Source organism: Pleurodeles waltl, chromosome 3_2, assembly GCF_031143425.1.
Source record: "Pleurodeles waltl isolate 20211129_DDA chromosome 3_2, aPleWal1.hap1.20221129, whole genome shotgun sequence".
In the NCBI taxonomy this organism is placed as follows: domain Eukaryota; kingdom Metazoa; phylum Chordata; class Amphibia; order Caudata; family Salamandridae; genus Pleurodeles; species Pleurodeles waltl.
Window position 1 is genome coordinate 57,313,847 of NC_090441.1, and position 20,929 is coordinate 57,334,775.

Sequence of the window (20,929 nt, forward strand, 5' to 3'; positions counted from 1 at the left end):
AGGGCTCACTGGGGCAGGGCCTGAGGTGCCTGGAGTGAAAGAGATGCCCACCCTCCTGGGTGAGCGGGCACGGGCAACACGTGAGGGGCTACTGGGAAGGTGGTGCAGGTGCGGGGGTGGCGGCTGTACCTTTAGCTGGGGTGATCCCTGAGATATCTGCTACCACCAGTGAGCTTCCATCGGAGGAGGTATCAGAGTCAGTGTTGTCACCTCCTGTCTCAGCCGTGGTGCTCCCCTCTCCCTTCGTCCCACTGGTCCCCTTGGCGTTGGTGGACTCTGCCTCCTGGGTCCTGTGGGATGCAGCTCCCTCTGTCACCGGTGCCCCTGCTCCTCCGCCAGATGATGCTGATGCACACATGGACAGGATAACAGAAGAAAAAAGGGGGGTAGAGAGAAAGAGAGCACTGGGTGAATTGCAGCACCAACACCGCATATGGCAAACACATTACCGTCACACACAGGGATCAGGATTGTTTCCCATGCATCGCACCAGCAATACATTGGCTAGGTACCACAGCAAGATGAAAGCTAAACACCGCCATCTGCACCCCTCCTGGGTCCCCCTATGTCCTGTCTGACATGGTATGCAACCTAGCTATGTTATCAGATTTAGCAATACACCCATTATTCTTGAGCTGGATCATGCTGCGTTCTCTGAGCTGGCAATAAAGGGCAACCACTAACTGATACCCACCACCAGGTTCCCATGCCACCTACCAATCATACCAACAATGAGCGGCACAACATCATTAATCAAATGCTTTTCCACTGAATTTTTATGTTTGATATTCTTTATTCACCAAGTTCTTCTCATTTCGTCTCCAACTTGTATCCAAATTGTCCATAAATTCCATACGTTTACATCATTATCCTAGTTATCCATTTCATTTACTACTTTATCCCAGTCCTTAATATTCATCCAATTTGTTCAAAACCTTGTTCCAGTCACTTTGTCCCAGTCAACACGTGTTTCATCTAGGGTGTACCCTCTGACTTCATCAGGACTTTCTACAATAGACAAAACTCAATAAGTTTTGTATCATAAAGTAATATTTCCCCTTACTTCAAACACTATCAAACTGTGTAATTAGACTGTGTATAAGATACATTGTTTTGTGGAAACCGTGAATTAAAATCAAAGTTTGCATTGACCATGACAAAATCCCATAAACATTATAATAACCCACTAAATGTATAGTTACATATCTTTACATATTCACATTGAATTTACCAATTTAGGAAGCCCAGGAAAGCATACGTTATCTCATGTGCAAATACCGCACTCAAAGTCTCTCATCCCCATTTTAACCTTATTGCTCTGCGGTTCATTCTAAAGTGCTGGTTATATAGTTGGTCGAATATCCATCTAAAAATTGTATATATTTGATGTATAATTGTTATGATTGTATTTCTCCACTAAATTTAACATGTTGCTTACTATATCGCTTACCTAACTTATGTTGTCTTACCATTTATTGTTTGTAACAGAACATTCCCTACAAGGAAAAAGAGAAAAAAATATATATATTGGTACTCTATCTCGGGTTATATTCATTTCCTATGACTCATACCCTGTTCGTCTTCTTTTATACAATTACAGCTGCTCACCTATAAATCCATTTGATGGATAACTGATAACTGTTATGAAATATTATTGTGTAATCCCATGTCAATGTTGGCAAGTAAAATTAATAGATTGCTTAAGACCTGGCATGACAATAATTTGTTGGATAATGATGAATACTTTTATTTGCAAGTAAATCGGCAGAGATTTCCATGCTTGTATACATTACCTAAAATACATAAAGAATGTGAATTTCCGCCTGGGAGACCAATCAAGGGTTTTGACTGCCCTGGTGAAACACATGTGCAGCTACATTGCTTTCCCCCAGGTGGAAGATTTGGCCACTGTCAAGGCAGGATTCTATGCAATGGTATAAATACCCAACATTATTGGGGCGATTGACGGTACATATGTTGCGTTTGTCACCCCCCCCCCGCCAGAATGAACAGGTGTTCAGGAATCAGAAAAGTTTCCACTCATTCAATCTGCAAATGGCGTGCCTGGCTGACCAGTATATCTCCCACATCACTGCCAAGTATCCTGGGTCAGTGCATGACACCTTCATCCTGAGGAATAGCAGTATTCCACATGTGATGGCACAGGGTGTGGCTAATTAGTGAGGCTTAGTCCCCACCCGATGTTTGTCAGTGTATGCCTTCTGGTGTTGACCCCATGCCATTGTGTAAGGCTAATGTTTGTCCCTCAATACTTGCAGGTGACTCTGGCTACCCAAACCTATTGTAGCTCCTGAGCCCTGTGAGGCATGCCAGGACAGGGGCTCAGAATCATGATAATGATGCACATGGGCGAAACAGGAGAATTATTGAGAGGACCTTCGGCCTCCTGGAAGGCAGGTTCAGATGCCTACATCTAACCGGTGAATCCCTATGCTACTCACCCGAGAAGGTCTGCCAGATAGTAGTTGCTGCATGTTGCCCAACCTGGCCCTCAGACGACATTTGCCTTATCTGCAGAAGGAGAGTGGAAATGCCCCTGTGGCAGCAGTGGATCCTGAGGACAGTGAGGACGAGGAGGCAGAGGATGAGGATGTGGACAACAGAACATCAGTTAAACGTCACAGGTGAGACAGTGGAACTGACAATTCCTCTGATTATTGCTGTGTTCTGTGTGGCTGTAGCAGGATGGCATTCGCTACCTTTGCATCTCTACTTACTATCACGTATGGCTTCTCATTTTGCAGATGTTGGTGATATGAAAACAGTGTACTGATGTGATGACTACAGACAGATACAGGTCTTAAAATGTATGCTATAACAGTGTTAAGATCATTTGCACAAGATGTAACTGTTTCCATATATGCACATTTTCATCACATAAAACACTTTCACTTAGGTTGTGTTCAAGGGTGTTCATTGTAGTGCAAATAATTGACAGAAAAGTGCAATGAAATGGGGTGATGGTAGAGGTTAGTCCAGGGTATTGTTCCAGTCTGTTTGTAGCACATGTCCAGTGTCCAAGGGGCCATAGGAAGGGGAGCAAAGGCAGTTCAAAGTGGACAAGGTAACAAGGTGGGACACAAGGGGGACATTCAGGAGGGTCTCATTTCCTGGCTGTGGTCTTGGTCTTGGCAAGTGTCTCTGGCTTCTGTCTGGGTCGGAAGGAACGTTTGCCAGGTGATCACCTTCTGCAGGAGGAGGGGTGCTTATAGCCTGTGGGTCCTGTGGCAGGGCCTCCTGCCCACTAGTTGTAGCAAAAGTGGGTGCATCCTGGAGAGTCGTTCCCTGGCCCTGTCCTGCCCCTGGCACACACCAGTCCTTCCAGTGTCCCTGTCCCCCTGTGCCTCTTTCCCCTGAACGGTGTGCCCACTGCCATTGACCCCAGGTCCCTGATTGTCTTGGGTGTGAGGTGTTGACTGGGGTCCCTATACAGGTGGGCACACTGCTGATTGACATATCCTGGGGACAGAGGTGTGGGGACGTTGGGTGGGTGCTGTGGTGTTGGATACTGATGGGGGAGGCTCTGTGGTGGACTGTGAGTGGGCTGGGGTGGCCGACTGACCAGTGGTCACTGATGGGCCAGGTAGTTCATCCAGATCCTGAAGTCCAGAGTTACTGTCACACTTCGGTTGGGGGACTGGTTAGTCATGGCACCTCCTCACCGCTGTAATTGGCTGGGACACCTGGGGGATGTAAGTGGATGTATTATACTTCAAGTCTATGACATATTGTACATCCTTTGCTTCCCCTCAATCGTTACTGTTGCCCTGCCACCTTTGTTTGTGTATGGTGATTGTTAGACTTTTCATCATTGGCGTGGTCTCCCTTAATGTTTTGCCTCTGTTCCCCAGGTTGTTGATGTGTGCTGGACTCTGATTTTACTGTTTTGTTACTCTGGGCACTTTACCACTGCTAACCAGTGCTAAACCAGTGGTAAAGTGCAAGTGCTCCTTTACAAAATGTGTATGTAATTGGCTTATCCATGATTGGCATATTTGATTTATTAGTAAGTCCCTAGTACAGTGCACTAGAGGTGCCCAGAGCCTATAAATCAAATGCTACTAGTGGGCCGGCAGCACTGGTTGTGCCACCCACATAAGTAGCTCTGTAATCATGTCTCAGACCTGCCACTGCAGTGTCTCTGTGCAGTTTTAATTGTAAATTCGACTTGACAAGTGTACCCACTTGCGAGGCCTAAACCTTCCCTTTTCTTACATGTCAGACACCCCTAAGGTAGGCCCTAGGTAGCCCCAGGGTCAGGGTGCAGTGTATGGTTAAGGTAGGACATATAGGGGGTCATTCCAACCCTGGCGGTCGGTAATAAAGCGGCGGCCAACCCGCCAACAGGCAGGCGGTAAAAAAAATGGAATTCTGACCCTGGCGGAAACCGCCAACAGAGACCGCCACTTTAACACTCCGACCGCCACGGCGGGACAAACAAACAGCGCGGCGGTCACCGCCAACAGACAGACGGGAGACAATCAACCGTCCACCCTATCACAACCCACCAATCCGCCACCTTTTCCGGGGTGGTAGCCCCGCCGATAAAAACACGGCGGAAACAGCCATTACGAACGGAAAACGCTCACCTCTACACACTCCACGAGGAATCTGGACAGCATGGAACCCGAACTACACATCCTACCAGCTATTGTCTTCCTGCTCCTCTACCAGGAGCACGAACGCCGGCGCAGAAGACAACGGTGAGTACTGCACCTACGACACAGGGGAGGCAAAAAATTACGGGGACACACATACGCGACACACCCACCCTCACCCTCACCCACAACTACATCCACATCAATGCAGAGCAACAACTCAGAGTGACACCCCCAAACCCCCCGGAAGAATGCAAAGACAAAATAAAATGACCATGAAATTTGAAGTATATTGTACGGCTAAGTAAAAAAATATATCAAACATCTATAACTATATATACATATGTAAATTGTCCTGTCCAAATTGGGTATCAGCCATTGTTCGTGGGCCAATGGGCCTAAACACATGGGCAAAGCCCACACAGGAAACCCGACTCCAATGGAGAGAACACTGCAGGGGCATCAGATAGCAAAACTACAGGCACCTCAGGGGGAAGGGAAGGGGGGGCACCTCAGCCAGATGAGTCCACGACGCCAGATCCACGAGGGGCCTCCATGGCCACTGTTCAATCCTGGGGAGTGCAAAGCCACAGTCTCAAGTCTCTACAGTGGGTGGAATGCCCACTGTGCCATCCTGGGGAGTGCAAAGCCACAGTCTCACGAGTCTCTACAGTGGGTGGATTGCCCACTGTGCCATCCTGGGGAGTGCAAAGCCACAGTCTCACAAGTGGATTACAGACTCCACTGGTTCTGGAGGAGGCATGGTGCCCAGAGTGCTTCGTGCAGCCCTGCCCGACACAGATGCGGGCCTTCCCCTTCTGCCAATGGGCCAGCGGTGCTTGAGACGGCGGTGCCCAGCGGAGCGGTGCAGAGACGGCGGTGCCCAGCGGAGCGGTGCTTGAGTTGAAGGGCCCAGCGGAGCGGTGCTTGAGATGAAGGGCCCAGCGGAGCGGTGCAGAGACGGCGGTGCCCAGCGGAGCGGTGCTTGAGATGAAGGGCCCAGCGGAGCGGTGCAGAGACGGTGGTGCCCAGCGGAACGGTGCTTGAGTTGAAGGGCCCAGCGGAGCGGTGCTTGAGTTGAAGGGCCCAGCGGAGCGGTGCTTGAGATGAAGGGCCTAGCGGAGCGGTGCTTGAGATGAAGTGCCCTGTTCAGCGGTTCTTGACTTGAAGGGCCCTGTTCAGTGGTGCTTGACTTGAAGGGCCCTGTTCAGCGGTTCTTGAGACGGCGGTGCCCTGTTCAGCGGTTCTTGACTTGAAGGGCCCTGTTCAGCGGTTCTTGAGACGGTGGTGCCCTGTTCAGCGGTTCTTGACTTGAAGGGCCCTGTTCAGCGGTGCTTGACTTGAAGGGCCCTGTTCAGCGGTTCTTGAGACGGCGGTGCCCTGTTCAGCGGTTCTTGACTTGAAGGGCCCTGTTCAGCGGTGCTTGGCTTGAAGGGCCCTGTTCAGCGGTGCTTGACTTGAAGGGCCCTGTTCAGCGGTTCTTGAGACGGCGGTGCCCTGTTCAGCGGTGCTTGGCTTGAAGGGCCCTATTCAGCGGTTCTTGACTTGAAGGGCCCTGCTCAGCGGTGCTTGGCTTGAATGGCCCTCTTCAGCTGTGCTTGACATGTGTGTCCAGGTCACTATATCCGGCCATTACATGGATTTCACTCGCCACCTGGCATGTGGCTGCCGGGCCCTTCGTGCACATCTGTCTTCTCGCTTGCGGGGCCCTCCTGTGCTGCCGTCCCGGGCCCGTGGGTGTCCTCCTGCACACCTGGAATGGGGCTGGTGGGACCCTCCTGGGCAGCTCGCTTGCTGTCGGACTTGTCGGCGTGCTGCCCTTGCCACCCTTCCCTGCTCGTCTGTGGGCCTTTCCTCCCTTTGGCGGTGTGCCAGGTGGCACCCCACTCCCTGATGGTGCCAGGGTAGTGCTTTTGGAGCCTGCTGTCTTTGGCCTCTCGCGCCGGGCACTGGCTTTCTTGGCTTTTTTTTCAGGGGGTGGGCTGGCCTTCTCTTTACTCCTAGCTGAAGTAGCTGGCCTTGAAGGTGGTGGACTCCAAAATCCTTGGACTATTGTCTTTGTAGGTCCAGGTTTTGTGGTGGCTGAGGTGCTGATTGGAGTCTTATGAGATGGAGGGGGTGGGTCAGTTGTTGGAAAGAGGTCAAGGTTGGAAAGGAAAATCAATTTAGAAAGACAGGGACGGGTAGTTGTAGTGGGTATGGGAGTGGAGGAAGAGGATGTGGTTGTAGGAGAGTGAAGTCTGGTGTCTTTGGGTGCAAGTGCTTGTGCTGGAGGCTGTCGTGAGGTGGATGGCTGTTGGGTGGGTGGCTGCCTGCGTTTGTGTGGTTTGGAAGAGGGGGTGACAGACACACTGGGGGAGGACACAGGGGACGTGTAAATGGTAGTGGGGGTGGTGACTGCACGTGTGCGGAGTGTTCTGGTGGGTGTGCTGGTGATGGACGTAGTGGCTGAAGATGTTGTGCATGCAAGTGTGAGTGGAGACGTCACAGGGAGGGAGGAGGGAGACGAGGAGGAGGGGGACACAGAGGAGGCAGTGGCTGTTGGCATGTCTGCATGTGGATGTTGCTTGGGTGAATGCTTGTGTGATGTGTGGTGCTTATGTCTGGATGAGCTTCCCTTGGGTGTTGAGGTGTGTGCAGGCTGGTCTCTAGGTGTGTCTGGGATAGGCAGAGGTACAGGGGAGTGGGACTGGGTTGAGGAAGTTGGAGGAGGGAGGCAGGAGACAGGGACAATGGCTGCCGTCAGTGCTGAGGCCAGAGCGTTGAACGATCGCTGATGGGCAGCCTGACCCGAATGAATGCCCTCCAGGTATGCATTACTCCGGTGCACCTCCCTTTCTACACCCTGGATGGCATTCAAAAGGGTAGACTGCCCAACAATGAGCGTCCTCAGGAGGTCAATGACCTCCTCACTGAGGGCAGCAGGGGTAACTGGGGCAGGGCCTGAGGTGCCTGGGGCGAAGGAGATGCCCACCTTCCTGGGTGAGCGGGCACGGGGCGAACGCTGAGGGGCTGCTGGGAGGGCGGAGCTGGTGCGCTGGGTGGCGGCTGTACCTGTTGTTGCGGTGGGCACGGATGTTGCCACCACCACAAGGGAGCTCCCTTCCGAGGACGTGTCTGTGTCGCTGGTGTCACCACGTTTCCCCGCTGTGGAGCTCCCCTCGCCCTCCGTCTCACTGGTGAAATCCGAGTCAGTTGCATGGCCCTCCATGGCCATGTGAGATGCAGCTCCCTCGTGCTCCGATGCCACTTCTCCTCCGCCTGATGATGCTAATGCACACATGAACAGGAAGACCACCTAAAAAGGGGCGGGGGTGGAGAAACAAAGACATGTTGAGTGCATGCATTGGCGACACCGTTGGCGGAGAGGACAGACACAGAAGCCCCCTGCACTACGCCGCGCACTTGGGTGTACACTACTCCATCCGTGGGACATGGCCTACAAGCCTATGGACGACAACTCCACACATAGGTGACACAGGGCCATGAATAGCTGTACTAGGCAACCTACAGAGGTGGGGGGCGGGGGCACAGGGCCATGCCTAACGGAGGGGCCTAGCCTACAGAAATCGCCCTGGCTTAGGGATACCCACAGCCCTCATCCCCCACCCAGACACCTCCAATGTGCGCAAAATCAGCAGAATGTGCTTGTACTCACCCCCTTGTGTCTGCTGTGATGTCCTCACGCGCCCATCCAAATCTGGGTAGGCCACCGCCAGGATCCGGGACATCAGGGGGGTCAAGGTACGACTGGCACCCCTCCTACGTTGGGAGGCCATCCCCAGCAGAGCCTCCGCGGTCTTCCTGCTCCCGCGGCGGATGTCCTCCCACCTCTTCCGGCAGTGGGTGCCCCGTCTGTTGTGGACCCCCAGGGTCCGGACGTCCTTGGCGATGGCACGCCAAATGTCGATTTTCTGATGGGCGCTGACCTATGTGACATGTACAGGGGGAGAAATCAAAAAAAAAAATCATCACCTTCTGCATGCTCGATGTGAGTGGCCCCCCATCCCCACCCTTGCCATGTGGCACATGCTCTCATCTGTCGTTTGATGCATGCCTCATTCGCTCCCCTCCCCACCATCTTTCATTCACCCCACTCAATCCAGGCATTGGCCACAAAGCATGGTCCCAGTGTACTTACCTGTTGGTCTGGAGGACCGTAGAGTAGCGCATACTGGGGGAGGACCCCATCCACGAGTTTCTCCAATTCTTCAGAAGTGAAGGCAGGGGCCCTTTCCCCAGTCGCAGCAGCCATTGTCTCTTCCAGACCGAGGTCACAGCAGCACTTGCAGTATAGGTCCTCTCCTGTGGATGATCAGGTTTCGAGTGATTAAGCAGATAGAAAATGGCGGTCACGCCCTCAGCGGTGCGTACCGCGACCGCCGGCGCACATCGTCATTGGCTCCTGAAACCCATAGGGTTCAATGTTAACCAATGCGGCTTTGCGCCGCGGTCTTCGACCGCCACGGTGTGCCACGCCAGCGCATTGACCTCACATCCCACTGTCGCACTTCACAGGTCAGACAGCCGCCATTTCAAGGGCCCCCATATCTTAATTTCTACTGCGTCACACATGCCTAGGCCTTGCATCAACACTCATACAAGCCATTCAATGCATTGAGAATCGTGTACTGTGCAAGCTGTGGGAACGTACCTGTGGGTTGATTGACTCTGTGCTCCATGTTGTCCTTTCTAGGCACCGTCCGGTGGGACTTGCGAGGAGATGGAGGAAATTTCCCGAGTACAGACCGCTGGTGGACCTGTCGACAATGGAAGAAAGACATGTCATACTGACATACAGGCTTGACAGAGCCACTATACAGGAACTGTGTGCCCAGCTGGAGCCAGACCTGATGTCACCCATCCGCCAACCCACAGGGATCCCCCCTCTAGTGCAGGTTCTGTCAGTACTCCATTTTTTGGCAAGTGGGTCATTTCAAACAACAGTGGCCATTTCATCAGGGATGTCTCAGCCTATGTTTTCCAAGGTGTTGTCCAGAGTGTTGTCTGCCCTGCTGAAATACATGCGGAGCTACATTGTTTTCCGTGAGGTGGGCGATTTGGCTACAGTGAAGGGTGATTTCTATGTGCTTGGACATATTCCCAACATCATTGGTGCAATTGATGGGACACATGTTGCTTTGGTCCCCCCCAGCACGAGTGAACAGGTGTACAGGAACAGAAAAAGTTATCATTCCATGAATGTCCAGGTGGTCTGTTTGGCTGACCAGTACATCTCCCATGTAAATGCCAAGTTCCCTGGGTCAGTGCATGACGCGTACATCATGCGAAATAGCAGCATCCCTTACGTGATGGAACTACTTCAGGGACACCGTGTGTGGCTAATTGGTGACTCTGGTTACCCCAACCTGTCATGGCTACTGACCCCAGTGAGGAATCCCAGGACAAGGGCAGAGGAACAGTACAATGAGGCCCATGGGCGTACTAGGAGGGTGATCGAGCGGACCTTCGGCCTCCTGAAGGCCAGGTTTAGGTGCCTCCATATGACAGGTGGATCCCTAATGTACTCACCAAAGAAGGTGTGCCATATCATCGTGGCCTGCTGTATGCTTCACAACCTGGCTTTGCGACGCCAGGTGCCTTTCCTGCAGGAGGATGGTCCAGATGGTGGTGTTGTGGCAGCTGTGGAGCCTGCGGAGAGTGAAGAGGAGGAAGACGAAAAGGACGACACAGACAACAGGGACACAGTAATACAGCAGTATTTTCAATGACATACAGGTAAGAATCAACACCGGCATTTTACATTTACTTAAAGTCTCCTGCCTCTCTACTGTCTGAGTTTCCCCCCAGTGTATGTTAACTGAGTTGTGACTTTCCCTTCCAATTTCAGAGATGTGGGCCCCACTCCGTGACCTCTGCTTTGTTTCCCCATAGACTACAGCTGTGTGACAGTGGTATGTTGTCATCACAATGTAACTGGACATTTCGGCACGGTTCTGTGTAATACATTTGTTCAAAAATACAGGCAGACTCCAGATTATTTTTGTGCAATAAGTGTGTTTATTAAAGTGCTCAATTTTGGGTAATGGTTGCAATTCGGTGATGGGTGATGGTGGAGGAATGTCCATGGCAGAGTCCAGATTTTCAGTCTCACAGGTGCATTGTCCATATGCCTGTGGAAGGTGGAGCAGGGGCAGTTTAAGGTTGGACAGGGTGACAATGTGGGACAGTGGGATGACAATCAGGGGGTATCCTTTCCCGGCGGGGGTCTTGGCATCTTACTCTGTCTTCTTCCTAGATCTCAGGCCCCGCTTGCGGGGTGGTTCTCCTTCTGCAGGGGGTGGGGTTCTGGTGGCCTGTTGTTCTTGTGTCGGGCCTCCTGTCCACTAGCGCCGGCGGAGGTGGTAGCCTGTTCTTGGTCCATGCTAGTGACAGGGGCCCCTATGTGGTGCCACATGGTCCCGCAATGTGCTGACAATCTGATTGAGAGCCACAACGATGGTGCCCATTGCGGAACTGATGTTTCTGAGTTCTTCCCTGAACCCCATAAACTGTTCCTCCTGCAGTACCTGGATCTCCTGGAACCTGGCCAGGACCGTCGCCATCGTCTCCTGGGAGTTTTGGTATGCTCCCATGATGGAGGATAGGGCCTCGTGGAGACTGGGTTCCCTGGGCCTGTCCCCCCCCTGTCGCACAGTAGCCCTCCCAGTTCCCCTGTTTCCCTGGGCCTCTGTCCCCTGGACCGTGTGCCCACTACCACTGCCCCCAGGTCCCTGTTGTTGTTGGGGTGGTGGGTTAACCTGGGTGCCCTGTAGTGGTGGACACACCGCTGCTTGACGTGTCCTGGAGACAGAGGCATGGGCCCGCTGGGTGGGTGCTGTGCTGGTGTTCCCAGAGGGGGGTAGGTCTGCTGTGGCCTATGGCTGTATGAGGGGAACCGACTGTCCCGAGGTCCCCGGTGGGCCGGGCTGGTCATCTGGGTCCAAGGAGACAGAGCTGCTGTCATCACTGTGGGCTTCTTCTGGGGGTGGAATGGACATTTCTGGACCCTCCTGGGCGGTGTCGTGGCGTTCGGGTCCTGCAGGGGTATAAGAGTATGGTTATTGCTTCTGTGTGTGCCATAGCGTGCAATGGGTGGGTGCCCGTGTACCCCAGTGCTGGCATTCCCTTGTGGGGGCTGTTGTGACGGTGGTTTGGGGGGGGGTTGGTATGTGCAGTGGGCATGCTTAGGTGATGGGTGTCCATGGTTTGTGGTCGCATGCAGGGCTTGGTGTTGGGATGGGTGGGTTGTGATGGTGAGACATTAGCAAGGAGGATGTGTGTTGGGGTGGGGGGGAGGGTGGGGGTATGATTTGGCATGCCGGTGGGTGGGGGGGGATGAAGTAGTTGAGATTAGACTTACCAGAGTCCATTCCTCCGCCTACTCCTGCGAGGCCCTCAGGATGCAGGATCGCCAAGACCTGTTCCTCCCATGTTGTAAATTCTGAGGGTTGAGGTGGGGGTCCGCCGCCAGTCTTCTGCACCGCGATGTTGTGTCTGGATACCATGGAACGCACCTTCCCCCGTAGGTCGTTCCACCGTTTCCTGATGTCGTCCCGATTTCGTGGATGCTGACCCACAGCGTTGACCCTGTCCACTATTCTTTGCCATAGCTCCATCTTCCTGGCAATGGTGGTGTTCTGCACCTGTGTCCCGAAGAGCTGGGGCTCTACCCAAACTATTTCCTCCACCATGACCCTGAGTTCAGCGTCTGAAAACCTGGGGTGTCTTTGGGGTGCCATGGGGTGGTGTGGATCAGGTGTGGGGTGGTGTTTGTGGTGATGAGTGTGGTGAGTGTGGTGGTGTTTTGTGCGTGGATGTTGTGTGAGTGATGGTGTAATGCGCCTGTGAATGCTCTGTACTAGCTGGTGGTGTCTCTCTCTGGCCTTAGTCAATAAATGGTGGTCGTAGGGGTTTGTGGGTGATGTGGGTGTGTGTTTTATATTGTGTTGGGTGTGTGGAAGTGGTGTTTGTATGTGTATCAGGTGTGTGTATTTCAAAATGTCCAATGTGGCAGTGTTTTGGAGCTATGTGTGTATTTTGACCGCGGCGGTGTGTACCGCCAATGGAATACCGCGGTTGAAAGACCGCCGCGTGGATTCGTGGGTCGGAATGGAACGGGCGTGTTTCTGTTGGCGTGACGGTGGAGGTTTGGTCATCGCCAGTTTTTCGCTGGCCGTTGGTGTGGCGGACTTTTGTGGATGTCGGGTTTTTGGCGGTTTGCCTGTTGCGGGTCAGAATGACTGTGGCGGTTTCCCGAGCCCACTGCGGTGTTATGGCGGTCTTCTGACCGGCGGTAAGCGCCTTTTACCGCCGAGGTCAGAATGACCCCCATAGTAATGTGGCTTATATGTCCTGACAATGAAATATTGCTAAATTCGTTTTTCACTGTTGCAAGGCCTGTCCCTCTCATAGGTTAACATGGGGGCTACCTTTAAATCTGATTAAAGTGTAGATTCCCTTTGGGAGCGGATGGACATGTGGAGTTTGGGGTCCCTGAGCTCACAATTTAAAAATACATCTTTTAAAGTTGATTTTAAGATTGAGGGGGTCATTCTAACTTCGAAGTTCCCCCACCAAAATACCGCTCCGCGGTCTAAAGACCGCGGAGGGTATTTTGGGATTTGCCCTGGGCTGGCGGCGGCCGCCAAAAGGCCGCCCGCCAGCCCAGGGCAAATCAACCTTCCCACGAGGACGCCGGCTCAGAATTGAGCCGGCATAGTGGGAAGGTGCGACGGGTGCTGTTGCACCCGTCGTGTATTTCAGTGTCTGCATAGCAGACACTGAAATACTGAGTGGGGCCCCCAGGGGCCCTGCGGCACCCCCTACCGCCATCCTGTTCCTGGCGGGAGACCCGCCAGGAACAGGATGGCGGTAGGGGGTGTCAGAATCCCCATGGCGGCGGAGCGCGCTCCGCCGCCATGGAGGATTCTGCAGGGCAGCGGGAAACCGGCGGGAGACCGCCGGTTTCCCGCATCTGACCGCGGCAGAACCGCCGCAGTCAGAATGCCCTTAGGAGCACCGCCAGCCTGTTGGCGGTGCTCCCGTGGTCGGTGACCCTGGCGGTCACCGACCGCCAGGGTCAGAATGACCCCCTGAGTGTTTGAAAATGCCACTTTTAGAAAGTGGGCATTTTCTTGCTTATACCATTTCTGTGACTCTGCCTGTTTGTGGATTCTCTGTCTGGGTCAGTTTGACAGTTGGGCTGGTTGCATCTTACACTAGACAGTGACACAAAAGGAGCTGGGGTGTAGTCTGCATTTCCTGATGAGTCATCTGTGCTAGGAGGGAGGGGAGGAGTGGTCACTTACACCTGAAAGGGCTGTGCCTGTCCTCGCACAATGGAGTCTCCAACCCCCTGGTGAGTGGCTGGGGCCTGACCTGGGCAAGGCAGGATTTCACATTCAAAAGAGACTTTACTTTGAAGTAGGCCTACTTCGAATGAGAAATTGGGTATAAGAAGGGCACCCAAAACCACAGACTTTAGATCACTTATGGACATCAAGAGGAACCTCTCCCTGGAGAAGAGCTGAAGAGCTGAGGAGAAGTGCTGCCCTGCCTGTGACTGCGCTTTGTGGAGCTATCCTGAAGGTGCTGCTTCTGCCAGAGTAAGAGGGCAAAGACTGGACTTTGTGTGCCTTCCATCTTGTGAAGAAATCTCCAAGGGCTTGATTCCAAGGGCTTGATGCCCACCCAGGAGGGTGGGCATCTCCTTCGCCCCAGGCACCTCAGGCCCTGCCCCAGGCTATTGACCTCCTGCGATCCATCTCTATTGGGCAGTCAACCATAGTGAATGCCATCCAGGGGCGGGCAGGCCATTTGCAACAAATAAATGCATTCCTAGAAGGCATTCACTCTGGCATGGCGGCTCAACAGAGATCAATCCAGGCTCTTGCCTCCTCCCTGATGGCAGCCATTGTCCCTGTCTCTAGCCTAGGAGTGGCGCAGGCAAACCCAAGCACCACACATCCTCTCACGGGCACTCAAACACCATCCAGATGCAGACACACCAACATCCACTGCCTCCACAGTGTCCCCCTTCTCCTTGTCGTCCACCATCCTCCCCATAGCATCTCCACTCACACCTGTATGCACTACATACTCCACTACCCCCATCACCATCACGTCTATCACTACACACCCCTCACTGGCAGTCACCACCCCCACATCCATGCACATGTCCCCTGTGTCCTCTCACACTGTGTCTGTGCCCCCTCCTCCCAAAGTACACAAACGCAAGCACTCAGACACCCAACAGCCATCCACCTCACAACAGCATCCAGCCCATGCACCTGCACCCAAACACAGCAGACAGACCCCTCCTACAGCCACTCCCTCTTCCTCCACTCCCAAACCTTCACCCTCTTCCTGCATCAGTGTCCCTAAGAAGCTTTTCCTCTCCACCGTTGACCTCTTCCCTACCCCTACCCCCATCCTTCACGTTGGGCCAGAGTGGTCAGAACCCAGCCGAGCGCCTCAGCCACCCAGTCCACTGCCACAGTAGTGTTGGCAGCTACTGCAGGTGTGAGAGGCTCTGGGGAACCATCTATCAGCACTGACAGTGTGCCTGCACCAGCTGCCAAGGGGAAAGGCAAGGAGGCACCACCAGCTACCAAGGGCAAGGGCAAGGAGGCACCACCAGCTGCCAAGGGCAAGGACAAGGGGGCACCACCAGCTGCCAAGGGAAAGGAGGTACCACCTGTTGCCAAGGGCAAGGGCAAGGAGGCACCACCAGCTGCCAAGGGCAAGGAGGTACCACCAGCTGCCAAGGGCAAGGGGCCTTCCCCTGCAGGCAGGAGGGACAGGAGGCCTGGTGCTGGGACTGATTCTGAGCCCCCAACATCAACCACAGTGGTTCAGCCGTCCAAGGCTGCAGGGGATGGGCTGGAGCCTCCCCCCACCACTGGCATTCCTGACACCAGCACTGCCACCAGCACGACTGCCAGCACAACTGCCAGCAGCTGAGTGGGCAGTTGTCCGAGGCTGCACGGGATGGGCTGGAGCCTCCCCCCACCACTGGGATTCCCGCCACCAGCACCACCACCAGCACTACTGCCAGCACCACTGCCAGCAGCAGCAGCCCGAGTGGGCAGCAGTCTGAGGCTGCAGGGGATGGGCTGGAGCCTCCCCCCACCACTGGCATTCCGGACACCAGCACCACCACCAGCACCGCTGCCAGCAGCAGCAGCCCCAGTGGACAGCCGACCGAGGCTGCAGGGGAAGGGTTGGAGCCTCCCACCACGACTGCCAGCCCCAACACCAGCACCGCTACTGCCACCACTGAGCAGCCGTCACCGTCGGCAGACAGTGTGTAGTCCTGCCTCCATGGACTGTAGTGCGTCCTGGACCCTGCAAATTCTGTGGGTGTGAAACCCAGGTGAGAGACTGTGACCTTGCACTCCCCAAGTGCTGCAGCGCAGGGCACATGACCCACTCCAGAACCAGAGGAAGAAGCCATCCACTCACCCCATCCTTGCCAGGATGAAGCACACTGGGCACCAGGCCCCCTCTAGAACCAGTGGAAGAAGCCATCTACTCACCCCATCCTTGCCAGGAAGAAGCACACTGGGCACAAGGCCCCCTCCTGAACTAGTGGAAGAAGCCATCCACTCACCCCACCCTTGCCAGGATGAAGCACACAGGGCACCAGGCCCCCTCCAGAACCAGTGGAAGAAGCCATCCACTCACCCCATCCTTGCCAGGATGAAACACACTGGGCACAAGGCCCCCTCCAGAACCAGTGGAAGAAGCCATCCACTCACCCCATCCATGCCAGGATGAAGCACACTGGGCACAACGCCCCCTCCAGAACCAGCGGAGAAGCCATCCACTTGAGAGACTATGACCTTGCACTCCCCAGGTCCAAACAGTGGGCAAACCACCCACTTGAGAGACAGAGAGTGAATATGTGAGGTTACTGCATCTGGTTATGTGTATGGTGATGGGGCTGAGAGTGGGGGTGTTGCGTGCTGCCTGTGTGTGTCACTCTCTCCCCCCCGTGTGCTAGGCGACAGGACTCACCGTGGTCATCTCGCCGGCATTGGTGTTCATAGTGAAGAAGGAGATAGACGAGCATGGGGAACACCTGCAACTCAGGCGTGGTTCTTCCTTGTGTCTCCAGGGGTGAGTCCTTTGGCTTCTGTGTACTGTTTCTGCCGTGCTTTTGATGTCATTGGTACCGCCCCTGAAAAGGTGGCGGATAGGCCTGTTGTAATAGATTGGGCGGTACATTGTCTTCTGCCTGGCTGTTGGCGGTTACCGTCATGGTGCTTGTTGCTACCATTGTGGCGGTTGGTGTGTTAAAGTGGCTGTCTGTGTGAGCAGTTTCCGCCATGGTCATAATTCCATTTTTGTTACCGCCAGCCTGTTGGCGGTACTACCGCCGCTTTATCACCGACCACCAGGGTTGTAATGAGGTCCTATACAACAAACTGAAAGGTTTCTTGGTTAAAAAAGCACTGCATTTCACTTAAAATCAGTAAATATAATATGCTACTTGCATTTTCTTTTTCATCATTACCTTCAGATATACACTCCCTCCAAAAAATAAAACAATCACATTTTGATGAAATTGTTTCTTTGGATGAAGAAATATTGCTGCTTCTTAGCTCATGTCGCCCCAGGCAAACGTCTTTGTGTGCCTGTTTAGATGGCATGCCCTGGGCTTCAGTGATCTGATTATTGCTATGGGCTGGATAAAATAATCACTCCTTTCTGGTTTGCCTGACCCTTTCTTGTACCAACTGTGCCACTCTTCATAGTCCTAGTACGTGAAAGGTGGCCAGTACCAACCGTTATTGGTTGTGAAGGAAGCAAAAAAAAACGATGTCACTCCTAACTGAAGACCAAGAAAGCTGAACAAGGCACCACACGCTCCCAAAACTGAAGCAGTGCACACACCCATTTTCAGTTTATCTATGACATAGCATGGCTGAAACCGGCATACAACTGCTGCTCAGCAAATAAGGCAAAAATAAGAGTTTGCACCCTTAAGATACTCTAGCACCCACCCTGCCAACAGGAGTTATCCACTCAGCCATTATTGCCGCAGTGATGAAGCCCACCTGTGCTGCCTCTGTTGCTGGTAAGAATTACAGGCCCAGATTAACCAACAGTCACCCAGGACAGTGATGTGTGGAAATCAGCAACACTGCATTGTATGAATGGGAAACAATGGTGCAATACCCAGCGCTCAATTTATGAAAAAATAAGTGTCAGGAGGTCACTGCAACTTACACCACCCATTGCCCCTACCAGCCCTGACATTGATAGAACCAACACAACTACAAACCATCACAACCTACAAGTGTAGGTTTCTAGGCCCCAGGCAGAAGGTATTAGTCTTTTTAATGTATATAGAATTATTAAGCAGTTATTGTTGTGCTAATCTCTAAATTAGACAAACAACGCCATCATATGGCAGGCTATCATTGGTTCTGGTGTTTTGCCAATAAAGTGCTGTTGCTGATCACCGGAAACCACTGGCTCACAGTAAGCACTGCCAGTACCAGATTTAGGCAATGTGAGAAACTGGGTTGTTGGTTGTGAGGAGTGAAAGTTAGGGCGAGGAGGATTTTTTAATCCCACTTACAGATTTGGAGGCATTTTATGACGGAGGTGGTCATTATGACATTGGTGGTGAGTGATAAAGTGGCGGTAACACCGCCAACAGGCTGGCAGTAATTACCGCCAAATTATGACCATGTCGGTAATAACTCCGATAGACAGCCAATGTACCATACCAACCGCCAGGGTGTTAACACCACTGACCACGGTGGTAGCCATCAACAGCCAGACGGAAGACAATGTCCTGCTAACCATATTATGACATAGCACAGCGCCACGATTTCCCGGGGTGGTACCAACGCCATCAAACACAGAAGGCGAAAGACTCACCCTCAGAGACACAGAGAAGATCAAGGCCGCCATGGAACCAGAACTTCAAGTCTTACTGATGCTCTTCTACACCATGCTCCACCTGGAACATCAACACCGACGAAGACGACGACGGTGAGTACAGCCTGCTAGGATACAAGGGAGGGAGGAAAAGGAGAGTGAGGCACACATGCACAACACACACCAGACACACACACACCATACACACAACCAGCTGCAGACGAAAAACAATGTCACATGACCCACGTCATAATAATGCAAGGACTACAGCATTCCAGAACTGAAAGTGTAATTGGATGAAAACAGCCACCATATTGTCCATCTGACAAGATACACATGAGTCACTGTGCAGAAAGGGCCAATGGCCAGTCCAAAGTACAAAAGACTCACACAGCCACAGGGCACAGTCCAAGCCCCAACTCTTTCCCTGACGTAATCCACACTACACTGTGCAGAGGCATCATGGTGGGAATGGCCAGGAACCTCACAGAGAACGGGGATGGGGGGCACCACAGCTGAAGTTGGGAACTTGCCCACTGGTTCTGGAGGGAGATCCATGCCCATTTTCCTATGCTGGGGAGTGCAAGGTCACAGTCTTTGAAGTGTGGAACTTGGCCACTGATTCTGGAGGGGGATCCTTGCCCATTTCACCTTGCTGGGTAATGCAAGGTCACAGTCTCTGAAGTGGGGAACTTTCCAACTGGTTCTGGAGGGGGATCCTTGTACAATAGTCCGTGGAAGTGGCCTACATGCCCTCTGCTGGAGATGGGGGCTGCTGTGTCCCAGCTGGAGGTGAGGGCTGCTGTGTCTCAGCCTGAGGTGAGGGTTGCTATGTCCCAGCTGGAGTTGAGGGCTGCTCTGTCCCAGCTGGAGGTGAGGGCTGCTGTGTCCCAGCCTGAGGTGAGGGCTGCTATGTCCCAGCTGGAGTTGAGGGCTGCTGTGTCCCAGCTGGAGTTGAGGGCTGCTCTGTCCCAGCTGGAGGTGAGAGCTGCTGTGTCCCAGCCTGAGGTGAGGGCTGTTGTGTCCCAGCCTGAGGTGAGGGCTGCTGTGTACCAGCTGGAGGTGAGGGCACCTTGACCACTGCTGTTGGTGGGGTCTCTTGCCCCTCTTAGTTGGTGGAGTGGGAACCTTCTCTTTCATGGGTGGTGGAGTGGGATCCTTCCCTTTCCTGGGTGGTGGAGTGGGATCCTTCCCTTGCTTGGGTGGTGGAGCGGGATCCTTCCCTTTCTTGCCTCCACGACTAGGAGGTGCCTTTGCTGTCCCAGTGGACTGTTTGGCTGAGGTGCTGGGCTGGGTCTTTGGGACCCTGCTCTTACCGGCAGGACGGGGGTGGAGTGGGAGGAAAGAGGTCAAGACGTGCAAGGAAAAGCTTCTTAGGGTTGTTGGGGTGGAATGTGGGAGGAGGGATGGGAGTGGAGGGTGAGGGAGTGGTTGTTGGGAGGTGTACGTCTGCAGGACTTGGGTGCAGGTGCAAGTGCATGGGCAGTGTGCTGATGTGAGGTGGATGGCTGTTCGGTGTCTGTGTGCGTGCGTTTGTGTCTCTTAGGAGTTGGGGGCAGACAGGGTAGGAAAGGACACAGGGGACGTGTGGATCGATGTTGTGGAGGTGTCTGCAAGTGAGGAGTGTGTGCTGCTTGGTGTGGTGATGGTGGTGGTGGCTGTTGATACAGTGCATGCAGGTGTGAGTGCGGATGTGACAGTGAGGGAGGCAGAGGAAGAGGAGGGGGAGACAGTGGAGGCAGTGGATGTTGTTTGTGTGAGTGCTTGTGGCCTGAAGTGTGCTGCCTGTGATTGTCTGTGCCACTCTTGTGTGAAGGTTTGTGTGCATGCTTGTCTGTATGTGTGCATGGGATAGGTTGGGGTTGAGGAGATTGGGACTGGAAAGTGGTAGTTGGAGGGAGGACAGTAGGAGCAAGGGCAATGGCTGCCATCAGAGAGGAGGCCAGAGCCTGGAACGATCTCTGTTGAGCCTAATACACAGTGAATGCCCTCAGGAATGCATTGCATTGCTGCATCTGGGATGCCAGCCCCTGGATGGCATTCACAATGGTTGACTGCACAACAGAGATGTTTCTCAGGAGGTCAATAGCACCCTCACTGAGGGCAGCAGGGCTCACTGGGGCAGGGCCTGAGGTGCCTGGGGTGAAAGAGATGCCCACCCTCCTGGGTGAGCGGGCACGGGCAACACGTGAGGGGCTACTGGGAAGGTGGTGCAGGTGCGGGGGTGGTATCAGAGTCAGTGTTGTCACCTCCTGTCTCAGCCGTGGTGCTCCCCTCTCCCTTCGTCCCACTGGTCCCCTTGGCGTCGGTGGACTCCTGGGTCCTGTGGGATGCAGCTCCCTCTGTCACCGGTGCCCCTGCTCCTCCGCCAGATGATGCTGATGCACACATGGACAGGATAACAGAAGAAAAAA